Here is a 17,379-nt window from a genome sequence, read left to right on the forward strand (position 1 = left end):
TTAGTTGTTGTTTTTCAACTTACATAGAGATTACCAGAACTCGGACGTTGACCTAAAAATTCTTGAGGAAATGAGCTGAAAAGGAACCTTTAAATTATAAGAAAATAACCTACATAATGTTACTTTCATCACTGAATTTAAACGTTCCCATAAATAGCAAAAGAGTAACGTGTTTGTGAATATATTTGAATTGTCCCTACACGAACTGTTGATTGATACTTTAAACCCGGCGTGCTGTTAGAAGTTCTCCTGAAATTGTCATTTAATTTGCTCAAAACTTTTCATTAACAACTAAAAAAAACGTAGGCCTACTTCGCATTTTGACGTCTAAATGTGATAAGTGTCTCGTTCTGAAGTTGACATCTTTCTATCGCTTTCCCTATTCAGTTGACAGAATTGGTGAGTTGAATTGCAATGCATAAATAGTCCCTCACTACGGCTTGTTCATCCAACCAACATCGTCAAAATAAAAATTTATCATGTAGTTATCAGTTTTCCGAGTATAATAATATAGTCATCGATTTCCCAATTAGCACTAATTGAAATTTTCCGGTGAAAAATGTAACGTGTCACGAAAAGCATCACTTACCAAAAAATTTTAACAACGTTGGCCTTAGGAAACGACAATATGGTTGACAACTAGTTTAAACATAATTTTGTACTTTGCTGTCAATAAATCCGCTCTTTGTCTCCCCACCCGCCCCGTCATTCGTGTTCTGGGGTAGTACTACGGGTATACTAGTTCAATATTTTAAAGAGTTGATTATAAAAAGGAATTATTGGCCAACCTCTATGGCGGAGTGGATATTACAGCCCCTACGATTCAAGAGATTCCGAGTTCGAATCCCGGCCTGGGCATCGGTGTTCTTTGCTATTGTCCCTTCATCAATTTCATCATATCATCACACATCCTCATCGTCACGATTAGTCAAAATGACAGAAAGGCGACGCTAAATAACACAAATCGAAGAAATCAAATCAAACAATAAGGAACGATTATATAAACGTCACCGGGAATCCCGTACGACACAAACACCATGAAAAATAGATAATAGACACAAATGAAACAAAGAGAAAAGCCGCAAGTAAGAAAGAGTAGAAAAAGAAATTTTGAACGAGAAATGAAGAGGGGGAAGCTTATTTCTAAAACATAAAGAGACTAAAAAGAAAGATAAAATAAAATGAAGACTCGAATAAAGCAGAGAACAAAAAGAGGAAAATAAATTTAAGCAAGGTACAGATGATGAAAATGATGAAAGAAAGAAAACTGAATGGTAGAAGAACCAGGCCCGTACCCAAGGGGGGGAGGCAAGGGGGCCATATCACCCCCCCCCCTCGAGCCATGAAATATTTTAATGTGAACCTATAAAAACCTACAAAAATAACACGGACGATTTTTAAGAGAGTTTCTATTTTCTTCTTTCATAAATGAACGCGTTGTTTCTGGAGAGAGGCAGACTCCAGAAGTCTGCAGTTTACTATATTTATTCATTTTAGTTTTATAACATTTATGCGAAGGTACCAAACGACCCAAATTGGTCGGAACGGTTCACCATTTTTACTCCCTGTTCTGACTTTTCTTCGAACTGCAGTCTTGATGAGGAAATGTCTATTTTTTTGGTTAATTCACATTCAGTTATATTCTTCTTCATTATAAAGATCATTCCATAGCGTTGGTGGTCACATACACGGTACGAGTTCCCATGGCGGAAGGGGGGTCTCCCACCTTTCCCCCAAAGATGTTGTTCTGTTAAAATTTTTCCCCCGTCAAAATTTTCCGAGGTTAAGAGTTTGTGTTATAACAACAAAGATAAGCAATTAGTTTTGACTTCAAACATTCTATACTAATAATAATATCATAAACACATACAAATAAGAAAGAACAAAGAATGATTTCTGTATGTGTGTGAATGTTGCATACATCTCTTGTTCTCTCTCTTCTCTCTCTCTCTCTCTCTCTCTCTCTCTTTAGGGCTGGTAACAGCATGGGGTAAAAACGTACATCTACAGTCATAGATAAGATTTTAAAATTATAACAAATTGGTCTAGTAAGAAATGGAGCCGTAGCTGCGAAGGTGGTTGTCATTGTCACCCTAGGCCCCTGGAACATAGAAATTAGACCGACCTGTTATTTCTCCTCCATTTCTTACCTACTTTCGCCGGGAATAAAACATAGCACTTACATGTTAATTTAAAAGGAAACAATGTCTTCTTAAAGTATCTCATTTTTTGTTCCTCAACATAGTAATCTTTAATTTACAATCGAGTTTGCAGATTTGAACAATAACACACACTGCATGAATGAAGATGATATGGGATATACAACTGAACCGACTACCCTTCTATTAGCTACATTTCTTGAATGCTAGGTTTTCTTTTCATCGGATTCAACGAACGGAAAAGAGTACGTACATAAAATGTATTCAATGTCTAAGTATGCCAGTTGCATCTAGAGAGGGGGATGCAAATTCGGTGCAGGGGGTGCGAAAATCTATTCTCGTCCTGGGTGATGAAATCTCTAAAAATAGCATCAACTCTGACAAGGAAATGTTTCCTTTCGAGAGACCATTAATAGATTTACACCGTTATAGAAACATAATGATAATTTAATTATCATTATTAATAAAGAGCAATAATTAAATAAAATTTAACACTTATTAAAAATATTTCACTTATTTTTTAATTTCTTGCCATTTTGAACCAGTTGTTAAAGGAATTAATTTGTTCTAGTTTATAAATGTAGCAAATTAATTTGTTTATATATGTTTATAAATATAAATACATATATAAATAAAATGATTAATTTCGGGCTTCCCCCCTCCTAAAAAATCCTGGGTACGGGCCTGAGAAGAACAAATGCATGCATGGCCCATTGGCTGCGGGCACATATTGGAAGAATTCCCTCTACTCAAACGCCACACGTAACAGTTTTAACAGTTTACAATCAGCAGACGATAGAACACGCTGATGTGTCTATCTCAATTTGTCTCCTTCTTACGCTTGCACGTCCAATTGAACATTAACTATGCTTTATCTCTTCTTATGTGACCAAAAGACTATTAGAAAGTTTGTGCGTTTCTCTTTCTTTCATTTTTGACGTTTAGGTGCAGAGTATTTGTTCTTTTACAGCTTCAAATCAAATTTCTACCTTTTCCTTTGTTCTTCTTGTGATGAGAGTCCCTTTCAGTGCTTTCAATATATTTAAACGATAGTTAAAAGCAATAGTTATCCCACAGCAACAACTCCTGCTCCATTTTGTAACACTCCATTGACAACTTCAAATATAACACAGGAAGAATTCTGAACAATTATACCGTATTGGGGACAATGACATCCATCTCAATAAAGAAGATCGATGTTGCACTTAGTCCACCATCAAATAGTTATTGTCAAAGATGAGACAATATCATTCTTGATAATTGTCCTATGCAGAAAGCTAATTGTTTATTTTGCAATAAACACCTACTAAATTTTCATGTGGGCTGGTGAAAAATCTTCAATGAATCCTTATCCTACGAACGCTTTTCTTTTATATCGAAAACCATACCAAAATCGATTATTCTTTTATCGATATTACTGATGATAATTCACCCAGTCAGCAATTAATGGAGCATTTAACTGTTAAGATGGAGTAGGAATATATTTCTGTATAAAAGTACGATTTCAGCTGGGAATTTTGACTCTGCAGCCGCCAGCCTGTTTTTCGATTGTGTTCATATCCACTGCAAAGGTAAGACATTTCGATTATACAAAACATTTTTCTAGTATTTTCAGATTGAGAGGCATTTATACCATTTTTCCCAGACCCAGGAGTCGGCTGCATGAAGCTGCCGGCATCTTGAAGTCCTGGCGAATCTCTAATCATAACTGCTCAAGAAAGCTCAAAGCGGCAGCTTCCGGTTTTTAGAAGAAGCAGGGACGTCGGAACCGGGGGGCCAGGGGTTGATTTGCCCCCACTTATAATCAGGGGGCAAGATAGTCTTTTTGTCCCCCCCCCCCCGCCGGTGGCGTGATAAAAAACAGACACTATTTTTTTCAACTTATGTTTCGTTTTGAAAAAAATGGAAAAAAATATTTTTGGACATGTTAAATGAACGCGGACTCAAGTTTCAGCTACCAGCAAGAAGTATGTAACAGAAAAATCTACATGCAGATAATAATCACAGCCACGTCTCCGCAAATCAAGTGTAAGGTGGAATTATCCCCCCCCTAGGAATTCGCAGCTTCGGTTTCCAGTTTTCCTTTGTATCTACCAGGTTTTGTATGTATAGGTGCGGTCGATGTGAAACAATAAACCCAGCGTACCCCGATCGGAAGGGAGGGGGCAGAGAACAGCTTAATTTTAAATCTATTCTTTTCCATTGCCTGGATGCAAGGACTCCGAACAGGGGGTCGGCAGGGACTGCGCTCCAGGGGGGCTAGGGGGGCTGAAGCCCCCAAAACAGGTCTCAGATCCCCTATAGCCCCCCTAGATTTTTGTAGTACGGTAGATGCATTTTGACCGAATAATTAAAAAGTAGAAGTTTACATTTTCCATATATCTTTTCTGTTTGTTAGGTCCTCATTCGAGTAACCGACAATTGCATGAGTGTTAGGAATGTTCTCTCATTGGTTTCAACGTTATATCTATCCTCAACTGTGCAATACGATGTTAAAGAATCGAGGAGGTACACAAACTACATAATTTTTAAATGCTAAGAATTGAAAAGATTAAAATTGGGCTCTTAGCCTCGATAGTCTAGCGATAAAACTGCTGCCTTGATATCAAGGGGTTCCGGTTGAGGTAACACTTCATTAAGTGGTTCGCATCCCACTAGAAGCTGTAGTTGTCCCAATTAGCCTCTGTGCATATAGTGGACCTTAATACAAATCCAATCAACTAATCATTGCAATATGGTACAAAAATCAGCACGTTGGGCAATTTTATTGCTCGTAGTCCTAGTGCTACATGTTAATAAATTATTATTTGTGATGGTAGCAAATAATTTCTTCTGTACCGTCACAGTGGCTAATTACTATTCCGTGGAGGAGAATAAATCTTTGAAGCAAATCTAAAATTATTCATCCAATTCTAATCAGCCTTTATGTTCGAATATTACAGCTGCTCATAAAAATAGGCATATCTTATTGAACAGAGCATTCCCTGGCATTCGCTACAAGACTCGGCGGCAAGCGGCCCTGCGTCAGAACTTGTCTTTCCCGGTGAACGGGGTCCGCGACAGTCGCACGCTACAGTCTGTTCTTTTCGCTCTCCCTGCCTTCGCTCTCTTTCTCTTTCTGTTGACGTTGCAGATTGATGCCAGTATACTCCTCCCTCGGAAGTTGTGTCGTGTCGTGTCCGTGTGTTGAAGATTGTGGCTTAATATGGCACCACAAAAGTTTACATTACAACAAAGGATTTATCTTGTTGAGTGTTACTTCGGAAAGAGGAATTATGGAGAAGTGCGACGACGTTTTGCAACGAAATTTCCTAGTGTTCCCGTTCCACATAGGACCACTATATTAAACCTCGTAAAAAAGTTTAGAGTAACAGGGTCAGTTCTGAATAAAAGTGGAAAGAAAAATGGGGAAATCTAAAAAATAAAGTATACAAAGACAATCCGCACAACATCCGTGAGTTAAAAGAGAGTATTGTACGAGAAATCGGGAGAATTGCAGCAGACGAACTTGCACTTGTAAATGCCAATTTCCTTCGGAGATGCCAGGAATGTGTTGCAGCAGAGGGACATCATTTTCAACACCTTCTGTAGTCAAGGTTAGTACACAATATGAAAACTGTAATTTTAATAGCCGACTCTAGCGACTGTCATGGACCCCGTTCACCGGGAAAGACAAGCGTTGACGCCGGGCCGCTTTCCGTCGAGTCTCGTAGCGAATGTCAGGAAATGCTCATAGTTTCTTTTCATGAGTCATTTTCTAATTTCAGGAAAAAAAAAGTATTCACGCTCTTCACATGTAAATAGTGTTACATGTAATATTTATACTTATATCCAGAGAGTTGAGAGTCAGTGTACACACAGTGGTCAAATTTGATTTCGTGCAGCAGAATCAATCTTTGAAACACATCTAAAAACTATTGATCTAATCTTATCAGTATTTATGCATAATATATTCTGAAATAAAATGATAATCAATGCAAGAGTTGCAACTATATTCATTGCTTTTACGTCAATGTAACCTAGTGGAGGGGAATTTGTAGTGAGAATATGTTTGTTCCTTGAAAGTAGCACCTCCTAAGTGAATGGTATATCTGCATCCTCCCAATGTTTAGCCCTAAGTTCTGAATTTCAGTTGAAGATATTTCATCATTGCAGTGAAGAAAAGTATCATTAACACACTTTCTATTCAAGGGTGATATTGCTTATTTGATGTGTACTTTATTAAGTTAATATCGCTTTTCTGAAGCACGAAAAGCTACCATCTTTCGCCTTCTCCCTACTGATGTGATTTAGACGTTTAGAGTTATGGCACGCTACGAGGCAGAAAGGAACTCAATATAACGACCCTTCAGCAGCTGCTTGCAATGGTTGAAACATTCAAAATTGCCTTTTACGAACTTTATAAGCTTTGTGTTATTGAAGTGTGCAGGTTCCCATCAACCGAATTGGTAACGAGATCTATTCTGTCCTTTCAAAAAGAGCTTGCAAAACCCTTGGGTTTGCAAGGTTGTAGCTGCTCATCAAACTCTTATCGGAGTTTCTTGCTGTGATTCATTTTCTCAACTTAGCAAAAAAAATACTCACTTTCTTTACATAGAAATAATGTTACGTGTAGTATAATATTTATACGTATATTCAGAGTTGATCATAAGTGTAGATTTTATGGTGTATTTTGTACTGCTCATATGAATAGTAAGTCTGTGACATTATTCCACTCAATAATGGTTTAAAAAAATAAAACAATATAATAATTGCTTTTTATTTCACATGAAAGATTCGTGCCTTTTTGTATGATGGATCAAAATGCAACATCTCAGTGATTTATCTCTGAATCTGACTGTAAAATATGATACTGGTAAAATTATACCGTAACAAGGTATTAAGTAAATACCTTTTAGCCGGTATTAGTTAGCCCCCTAGAATTTGACTCCGAAATCTGCAGCCCCCCCCCTTATTTCAGGCTGGCGCCGTCACTGGGGGGCAGATGAAGCTTGAGCCTTCTAGCTAAAAAAGTTCAAGGTGAAAAACAATTCGAGACGAATGAGAGAGGACGCGGAGGTCTAGTCGGTAGAGTGTCTCTCTGACTGCCACACGGAGAGCCGGGTTCAATTCCCGGGGTGGGTGATCTAAGGTCGGAATTTGTCCGGCTTTTTCCGCAGCATAAGGTGGCTCCGGGGCCCACCCAGCCTCAAATAAATGGGAACCTGGGAGGAACCTTGGGGGGGTAAAGGCAGCTGGAGCGTGGTGCTTATCAAATCACCTCCAAAATGTCCGAGATCGAGAATGTGTGAGCCTTACTCCCACATTTCGTAAATGTGTCTTCATGGCTTACTCCCACATTTCGTAAATGTGTCTTCATGGCACTGTGCTATATGCACGGTTAAAAAAACCTCACACGCGAATAAATGGTGTTACCTCTCTCTGAGGTCTAAATCTAAAACTAAGCCATCAGCCCTGAACATGACGTTTAAAACAAACAGTAAACTTTTATTAAATCTAAATGGCCAAGAAACAAACGTTCCTTCTTTGGCTGTTCTGCCTCTATCTACAAATGCTTTCGTTATTGCCTGATGTGAAGAAATCACAGAGGAGGGGCAAGATTGTATGTTTTGCTCCCCTTTCCACCACACCCCCCACCCGCATTCACTCCCTAAAAATGAGACTATATCTATTTCAACTTATCTTGGTTTTGAAGAATATTGGAAAAATATTTTGGCACTAGATTTGTGAACGTGCACTCAAGTTTCCGTTAACAGTAAGAAACACGTGACATCGCAGTCAGGTCTCTGCAAATCAAGTATCCCCGAAGGAATTCCCTGTCCCTGCATCTGTTTCCAGTTTTGCTTTGAAGCTCGCAGAATATAACAATGCATTGGGGTAGAGGGACAGAGGACATCTTAATTTTAAATCTTCCAGTGAACTTTCCCAACACGAGCTTTCATTAAGGACCCATTGCTATCAAAAAGGTCATCAACCATAGAAAAGGTGCACCTTGCAAGTTCTTGGAAATTCAAGTCTAGGCTAATCTACCCTTCCCTTTCCAAATTTAGACTTGGTCAGACAACACAGTTATTGTTTAGAGTAGAACAACTGCACAAAGCGTTTTTCGGCATTTACTCTGGAAATTGTAGTAATGAGTTTGGATTTCTTTCCGCACCAAGCGATATAACTGTGCACGTGTACGTGTAAATCATTTGCAGAAAGTACACCGACTGCAAGGTCGCGTCGGAAGATCACTGCACTGCACTTACTGTTAGTCGCCTGATATAGAATCAAATTACTGGTAAGTTTTACTTCTCTCCTTACATTTATTTACTAATTTATATTTTCCGTGTGAAAGGACAGAAACAAACAGTTCCGATAACCCCCTCCGCGACCAACGCCGAATCAGTTGAGACTTTGTGTGCCATATGTGCGTTTGTGTGCGCGAAAAATTTCCATTTGTGCGCGCTTAATAAGAACGCAATAAGATGTCAAAATCAGCGGAGCAGGGTAATGCCTCTCCGCAACTTTCAGATAATGATCTCAAATTCATCCCCCATTTACATTCCTTAAACGTTCTGCGTACCGCATAACACCGACATCTAAAAAAGTTAAGACACGACGATGATCCAATTTTATCAGTTGCAAAGGGAATGCTCCTTACTCGTTACAGAGGGACAATACAAACTTATAGTATAACCCCTTGAATGTTCGATATTACTCACAAACGTAGGTGACAGTGTATCGCAACTATGTCCTCAATAATAACGACATATCTGAAGTGAGCATTGATGCTAGTGGCAAAATGGTGAAACCAGTTATTCGGTTTGGTGAGAGGGGTGGCCATCCTTTTCTATATAACGTGACTGTGCGCGATGTGGAGTCAAACAAAATATACACTGTAAGCAGCATGATGACAGACGCTCATGATACAGAGACAATAAGGAATTGGCTGGCAAACTGGATTCGTGACGGCGCACTGGTTCCGCAACAGTGTGTCATAGATATGAGCCCTGCGCTCATGACAGCTTGTATTCTGTCATTTACAGGATTTTCATCTTTGCGTAGTTATGTAGATGAATGTGCAGAAATACTTCTAAATGGCGCTGAACCACGCAATCTGCCACGGTGCTTCGTGAGAAATGATGTTGCACATTTTATTAAGCTGATAGTTGGTTGGAAGAGCCTAAGAGACGTGTTACGTGGGACAAAGATTTTTATGTGAGAAGCCTGGCCCAATATGTACAGACTACCGCAATAGACGATCTTGAATGTATTCTAACAGACATTATTACTGTTGCACTTTCGGAAACGGAAGGTAAGGATGTGCACACAGGAGATACCACTTGTGTGAGAAGAGTAAAGTGCGCCTACAAACCCGAATTGCATCAGGTTTCCCTGAAGGAATGACAGAAGAAACAGATTCACAATATAGCTTTCCGGAAATTGTTGAGGATGCAGTCTAAACAGACGAGAATCCTTTTACAGCATGGGTTAAGGGAATTGTCCAGAAAGTAAAAGAAAACATTGCCGAAGAAGAGGGTTCCCGCAAAAACCAATAATATCTTGAAGGAATTGTGGATGATATAGTACGTTCTGATTCAATTATACCTTTCTGGACTGCTCTAATGGTGTCGTACTTTGGATTCGGAGGTAAAACGGCCAGGAGTACAAGTGCAGAGAACACATTCAACGGTATAAAAAACAGGCTGTTTCAACATATTACGCTTCCCACACGCCTGGATGAGTTCATTTTCCACCACATACCCACTCTTTCAGGTTCTATAAAATTAGCAGCAGCAAACCAAGTAACTACTAACAATGAGAGCTCCGAGGATGAAAAGGAGGCATGTGTTTCTAGTGGAACGGGATGGGTGATTGACGAAAGTGCACTGACAGTAGATTTTTTTTGTCAGAGCCGTCTACCGGAACAGTAACTACTAGACCTGTAGTGCGCGGTGATCAAAAACAAGAGAAGATAAATCTACCACAGAAAGAAACGAAAGCCGAAATAATTATAAGTGTCCACTTTGCATTGCAGGTATCCCACCAAGCGGGAATATTATATGCTCCTACTGTAAAATCTCATTTCATGATCACAGTTCTTGTTTTGCTGTGATGAAACTGGGAGAACTATGTGCACTACATGCTTCGGAAAATCAATTACAGAGAGAAAGGAAATTGAAGAAATCCATGTAGAGGAACAGTGGAGGGCTTAAATCCGCTGCCTCCAAAGAGAAAGCGAAGTTCCTATCTAGAACCAAATTTGGAACTGATTCAAATGGATCTAAGCGATAAGAGAAGGCTTGGGCCGATAGGAGTGTTAAAAAATGGCTTTCGTCCTGGCTTAAAGCCCCAAATGATAAACATACCACCCACAGCTATCAGTGAGGAACCCAGAGAAACGTCTAACACAGAGACTCTGAAAGCAAAGGTTCAACTAACCAATACCTGCGCATTCGATACAATTGCTCAACATTTTTACCTGCTGCAATATGCGACAGTGAATTGTACAATCAATTCGCTCTAGATTTTAAAGTTTTTTTTTCTTCTTAGGGACGTTTTGTTTGCACCTAATCAAAGGCAAACAAACAAAACTTACCGAGAAAGAGCACAGTTCATGGCAAATAACAAGTCACTGTCTTCCCTTCCATGTGATGTATATCAAATAGATTGTGAAACATCCATGTCTGAACTTCTCCCATTTGTGTTTGGAGGTTTTCCTTCAGTGCCCGTTTCCACAGATTGTGATAACAGCCATTTTCCACGTGCTCACAGATTGTCGAGATGGTATTTAATATCGGTGCAATTATCAACAGGATGCAACGATTTAACTCTCTTGGAAAAATTATTACAGGAAATGATAAGTGACAAGTATTTTGTATGCACCCAAAAAATAGGTAAAGGAGAAGATGAAATTTGTAATGGAACAAAATGTACTGCCGCTACTCTAAGAGACCATCATTTACTTGTGGAACGAATAGACGGCTATAATATCCCGTAATAGGTTCTAAAAATTCCAAAATGGGTTCTAAAATTTGAAATTAGGCTAAAAAAATCATGAAGTAAGTACCAAAACATTGATAACGGTTCAAAATTTCTGAAAAATCTGATTGGGTAGAATCGTGAGAAACAAAATTTGAAATCAACCGTAAGAAATTTTAATAGAGATATAAACAAATATACTTGTGCTGTTAGCAAAAGATACTCTCTTCATATGAAGAATGAGTTACGTATAATTTGCTGCACATTACCTGGGTGACCACTTACTAAGAATTCCTTGAATTCCGTGAAGTATGCTTGAATGATTGGCTCTGGAAATTATGCGTGAATTTTTCTCCATAGAAGTGAATAATTGTAACTTTTATTAATCCAAATCCTATTGTATTTATATATATATTTATATTTGCCCTGATGCGTTGAAAATAAAACATAACTCTTTCAATCTGTTTAGTTTGTTAGTGATATTTACAGAACAATCTCACAGACGTGAAGTTTATTACAAGATATCTTGAAGTTGATTAGGTAAATATGATTTTGAAATTCTTGTGACTTGTGTCTGTAGATGTATCTCTAATCTGAGTATGTGAAATGCAAATGTAAACTCTGAACCTTAAATTAAATATTTTAAAAATTACCGTTTAATTGGAATCGTAGACCCTTTATATTATTAATATATTTGTGTGTGTGTGTGAGAGGCGGTAATACGCAGTGACGTGCACTGAGGAGTAGCTAGTCTAGCAGAGATAGATCAATCAATCTCAAATCTTTAATTATTTTCAAATCACAATATTATTGTCTTGTTGAAGCCACAGTTCACATGAAACACTTTTTTTCACGAGCTTCTCGTCCCTCGGTGCGTTCAGCGGCCTAGCTCGCTCTTTCTCCGCCTCACAGTTCCAGGTAGAAACGGGTTTTGGAAGGGAAAGGGAAGATTTCTGCCTCTACCTTCCTTGTCCCCTCGCCCCCGCTCCAATGGTTGAAAGCCCGTGGTTTCAGGTCCTCCAGTCTATCTCCTATAGGACAGATAGGGGACTGGTTTCCCTTCGCTTCCTATGTAAATCCTCTAAAGAAATAAGAGGAAATTTTTCTGCAGTACTTCTGTTCTCTGTATTTACACTACTTTTATGCAATTGTAACGTCTTATGTGCAGACAAAAATTTTATGCTTTTTTAAAAAATATGGAATATATAATGATTAAATAACAAATATTTGCTCACGCTCTCTCTTGCTCTTGATTTAGTAGTGTTTTATTTAAATATACTAATCTCTTGACCTCCAATAAAAAAAATGAATAATCTAAACAATCATAAATACGGATGTACTTATTTGGGCAAGGGAACGCGCTTTCTAATTCTTGTTGTTGGTTTGGTTTATTTTACTTCGCTTTTCTGCCACATTTGGTTATCGCGAAAATGAGGATGAGTGATGATATGATGAAACTGATGAACGGACCTCACAAAGAACAATTCAGGCCGGATTTCGTGACGAGCGTGCATTCTTGTTCTTATGTGTTGTACTCTGCCTGCAGTGAATAATGAAAAAATTAGAAATGAAAAATGTATCCCAGAACTCAAAAAGCCAAATGAATATCATTGAAGAATGTAGAAAAAGGTTTATTTGAAGGTGTGTTTTGTTATCCATCGCTTTTTCTAGCTGTATATATTTAATCGGAATAAGTAGCTAAGAGCTTGGAAAGTCGAGAGGGACAATCATGAACAGAGAATTCTAGGCTCCTGATTTCACAGTGCCCTGCAGATGCACTGGTGGAAATTATTTGTATTTTCTTCTCTCTTCCATCGCTTTACCTAATTTCTGCCATGACGATGAACGTTGATTAAATTAAACGGGTGAAGAGTGGTTGCAAAGAAACACTCATGCAAAGGCCAGGGCTCGAGCCCGGATCCTTCAGTAACGAGATCGTGAGATGGGGAAATTAGGGAAATCAAGCAATGCAAAATTTTTGAAAAAACATTAATCATATATAAAGATGGTATTTCAAAAATTCAATTGAAAATTACTACTCAGAAAAAATGCAGTTTGCTTTACCGATACCCACGTATCCGAATGGTTAGCGCCTTCCTCTCATGTTTGTTGTCGGCCTACCTCCGTGGGGGAGTGCAGGTGGTCCCGGATCTGTACCCGATGGAGGTATATAGTGGTTCGGATCCCACATTAAACTATATGCCTAGTCCCGATTAGCCTTTCTGTGTATAAAATGGACTTAAAACGTCAAATCAACCATCAAATCAACCATCCCGGGGGGGGAATTGTTACCACAGCGCGCTACGACAACAGGAGTTCCGGGTTCGAACCCCTACCTGGACCTGGGTGTTCTTTGTGTTTGTCCCTTCATTAATTTTGTCGTATCATCTTTGCGATTAACCAAATGTATCAAAAAAGCGAATCAAATCAAATCATTTAATAATAAAAGTCTCATTCCCTGAGTAATCTGATTTTATATGATTGTTTGATTTGGTTTATTTTACTTCGCTTTCCGCAGTATTTGGCTAATCGCGAAGACGATACGATAAAATTGATGAAGGGACACACAAAGATCACCCATTGCCAAGCCGAGATTCAAACCCGGCATCTCTGGCTCAGTAGTCAAATCAAATCGTTTTTTATTTTCGAAATTGGGTGGAAGTTATGTGTACAATTTTTTGTAGTCATTCCTAACTTTGCAATTTTTCCTGTATCTGGCGTTCTTCTTTTAGGAATACTGGGCCCTAAAAGGGGGGGGGGGTTATGACCCGTTGGGTACACCACTCATTGCTACCCCAAGTGTCGACGTCACCGCACGTCACTGGTAATACGTAGAGTTGAAATAGAGAAAACATCTGCTTGTACATTTGAATGTCTGGAAGTTCGCCTTGGAAAAAGGGAATTATAGTTAATTTTTATGTTACAGTGGCCAACCTCAATAGAAAACAATATTTTTCATGTTATCCACAGTCAAACTGTGCCTTTTGTCTGTGAGGATCATCTTACATGCTGAAAATTATATTTGAACAGAAACAGTCAGTGATTAAAATTTGAATACTGAAACTTTACTTCGCAAGGCATGAATACCAAAAAGCACCAAAGTGATGCGAAAGTGAGCAAGACCACACGGATCAGAAGTTTGCACTTTGGACTGTGCTGGTAACAGTGGCACCAGACATTTTGCTTTATTTAGAGCTTTGAAAAATCATCATGGACTTGGAGAGAGGGAAATCAACATAGAGTATGTTTCACGATAGTCAGTGATTGAATTTTTCGACACCAAACAGAGTAAATATCTGTGTCTGTGACATAGAAACCTGGAAAACCTTTAAAAATACATAAATACCTAAAAAAGGTTTGATTTAGGGGCATAAACCTAAAATAGGCCCTAACAAACAAAATAGGGTATTTTAGTTACTATGAAACTTCATCAGTTGTTGCTTTTTTTAATGAAACGTTGACGTAACTTGTTATTTCTTATCAAAGGAAAAAATAGGTTAATAACCCAAAATCCGAGGTCAACTTATAAGCTGTTCATTTAATTCATTTGACTCAGGAACACTGCAATATAATCATTTTTAAGGTAAGTATGTTTGCATTCGTCTTGTTTTGCAATAAATTTTCGTTGCAACCTAATCCATGTACTAATATGTAATTACTAAAGTACAAAATATATATTTGTCCAAGTACTTTATCATGTGTTTTTGTTCCGGAGGAGATAATGTTTACTCACTGTGTAATATCAACGTACATCAACATATCTAACGATAAATTAAATTATTTTCTTTAGGTTTCAATACTTTATTTTAAACTTTAAGTCCGTCTTATGCTTAGAGCGGATAATCTGGACTAGACGTACTCTTTAAAATGAATTTTGAACCAAGGTGCAAAGTACCTTATCGAGGATCGAATGCAGGACTCCTTAATTACGAGTCAACAGAGTTAAAATAAACCATTTCAGGTTTCCTTTATTTAAAAGAAACACAATTATTAGTAAATTGCTCATTGGGCCTCACGTTTAGGGTAGGTCTGAAATGCAAGTTTGCGAGCAAGCAAATGCAATGTGTAGCAGGGGTGTAACGAGACTCGTGGGGGCTCCGGGGCAGACTAATTGTGCCCTCCTGGCCCAGTTACAACTTATAGTGGCTGTACCTACGAATACAAAAAATGCATAATTTTAGAATATCTCTTAATTATGATTAAAGTTGTGTTTGTTTTTTTATAAATGCTAGAGACGAGTAGAAAATAACCAATAAAATAGATACTGTGACACGCATTATTTCACTAACAAATTAAGATTAACGATTAATGCTTACATTGTAGACTAATTTATTCTAATTTATGGAAAGACATTGATTACTTTCTTTTAAGTAAAACTTTTTTTAAAAAGTTTAAAGTTTAAGAACTTTATTCTCTGGCTGCCATTTTCAGTTGAAAGTAAAACCAGACCACTAAGACGTTCCTGACCCATTTATAGAACTGCGTAAATAGGTTTCTATAATTTTAAATTTCAAGAACGGTCTCGCTGCCTTTGCTACTGAGAGAGGAACATTAAGTCAACGGCAATAAAAATGGAACACCTAGATCCTGAAATACTGGTTTCCCTCTAATGCGTTATGTGTTGACTAACTAACTCTACGGCGAGAGCAGAACTTCCCATTATAAAGTTGTTATTGAAGTCGCGGAAGAATTGAGCATTCCAGGGAAGCCAGTATTTCAGGATCTAGGTGTTCCATTTTTAACTGTCCATGAAACAAGCCGTGAACACAACACGATAACTGGATGTCAATAAACTATGTTCCATACACAAGGACATGAGCCAGCTCTTTCGCATCATGTATTTTATCTTGTGGTTCACAGAACTTCCAATATTTGTGACTGAAATGAAGGTTTGGAAATGTTTTCGCATTTTTCAGGTTCTTTGCGAAGCTCAGTGTCTGTAAGTATTGACATAAATAAGGTTGTATCACTTTCCGTGTGTCTACAACTGCTTTCGGGCCTTTAAAACGATTGTTCCGCTGTGTCACAATGCTCGAAGGCACTGAAGAAGCAAGCATGCAACTGTTACATTGTTCAGTGTCAGCTGTTGTCCAGTTCGAATGCTCTTTATTCGTAGACCTTCAAAAGGATGGCTTATTATTATTGATTTCGTTTATTTTACTTTCGCTCTTCTGCCACTTATGGCTGATTGCGAAGATGGGATGAGTGATGACACGATGAAATTGATGAATGGAAACACAAACATCCATGGCCAGGCAACATTCGAATTCGGGACCCTTGGCGTCGTAGTGCGATTTGCTAAACACTTCGCCAAGAGGGCCGGCTCCTCAAGAAGAATAATGCAAATCAACTGACTCATAATTTATTGTTAATTACGTTACGAAGATATGTGTGGTAGCAGCGACGTATTTTTATAATAGTTAAGACTGTGTGTATTTCTATGATTGAATGAAACATTGTATAGCTTCGAACCTCAATAGCAATGAAAAGATTCTCTTGGACTATCAACCAGGTGAGTTATGGAAATGATTCTAAGCTTTCGAGAACCAACGTCACTCTCATTTTCAGGGTAGAAGTGGACACTTGTACCCTAAAGATGAGATTTATGAGATGAGACGTATGTTTCTTCATTGACACTATGTGCATTATACAGGGTGGCTCAATAAGTCACTTAACACCCCCAGTACAACGCCACTGCGGCATGGAACGTGAAAATGGCGATGACCAATCGTTATCAGGCCAAGGGGGAACCACATTGACGTCACCCACATGGTCGGCAGCCATCTTGATGTCCGCCATCTTGAATTCAACTTCAGAAATTTAAATGGGAAGGGGGTCGTGCGACATATCAAAATGGGCTAGAATTTCACCAGGAAAACAACTGTGACATTTGTTTTAACCTAACTTTAATTGTTGCAGAGTTAACAATACCACAAAGTTATTGCTCAATAAGTCACTTAACACCCCCAGTACAACGCCACTGCGGCATGGAACGTGAAAATGGCGATGACCAATCGTTATCAGGCCAAGGGGGAACCACATTGACGTCACCCGCATGGTCGGCAGCCATCTTGATGTCCGCCATCTTGAATTCAACTTCAGAAATTTAAATGGGAAGGGGGTCGTGCGACATATCAAAATGGGCTAGAATTTCACCAGGAAAACAACTGTGACATTTGTTTTCACCTAACTTTAAATTTAAGGGCGATTTCCACATGGGAGAGTGACACGTCCTTTTCTTTTTGCTTAAATG

General features: G+C 38.5%; 1 protein-coding gene across 1 annotated transcript in view; it reads left to right on the plus strand.

Annotated features, from left to right (window-relative positions):
• The first annotated feature begins 3,615 nt into the window (after positions 1 to 3,615).
• Positions 3,616 to 17,379, plus strand: part of LOC145994715 (uncharacterized) — a 35,048-nt gene continuing 21,284 nt past the window's right edge. Inside the window, exon 1 of the mRNA XM_083130905.1 lies at positions 3,616 to 3,730. The gene's annotated coding sequence lies outside the window, so the exon portion shown is untranslated. The remainder of the gene's footprint in view (positions 3,731 to 17,379) is intronic.

The sequence above is a fragment of the Lepisma saccharinum genome, chromosome 11 (assembly GCF_977018435.1).
Source record: "Lepisma saccharinum chromosome 11, izLepSacc3.1, whole genome shotgun sequence".
Lineage (NCBI taxonomy): Eukaryota > Metazoa > Arthropoda > Insecta > Zygentoma > Lepismatidae > Lepisma > Lepisma saccharinum.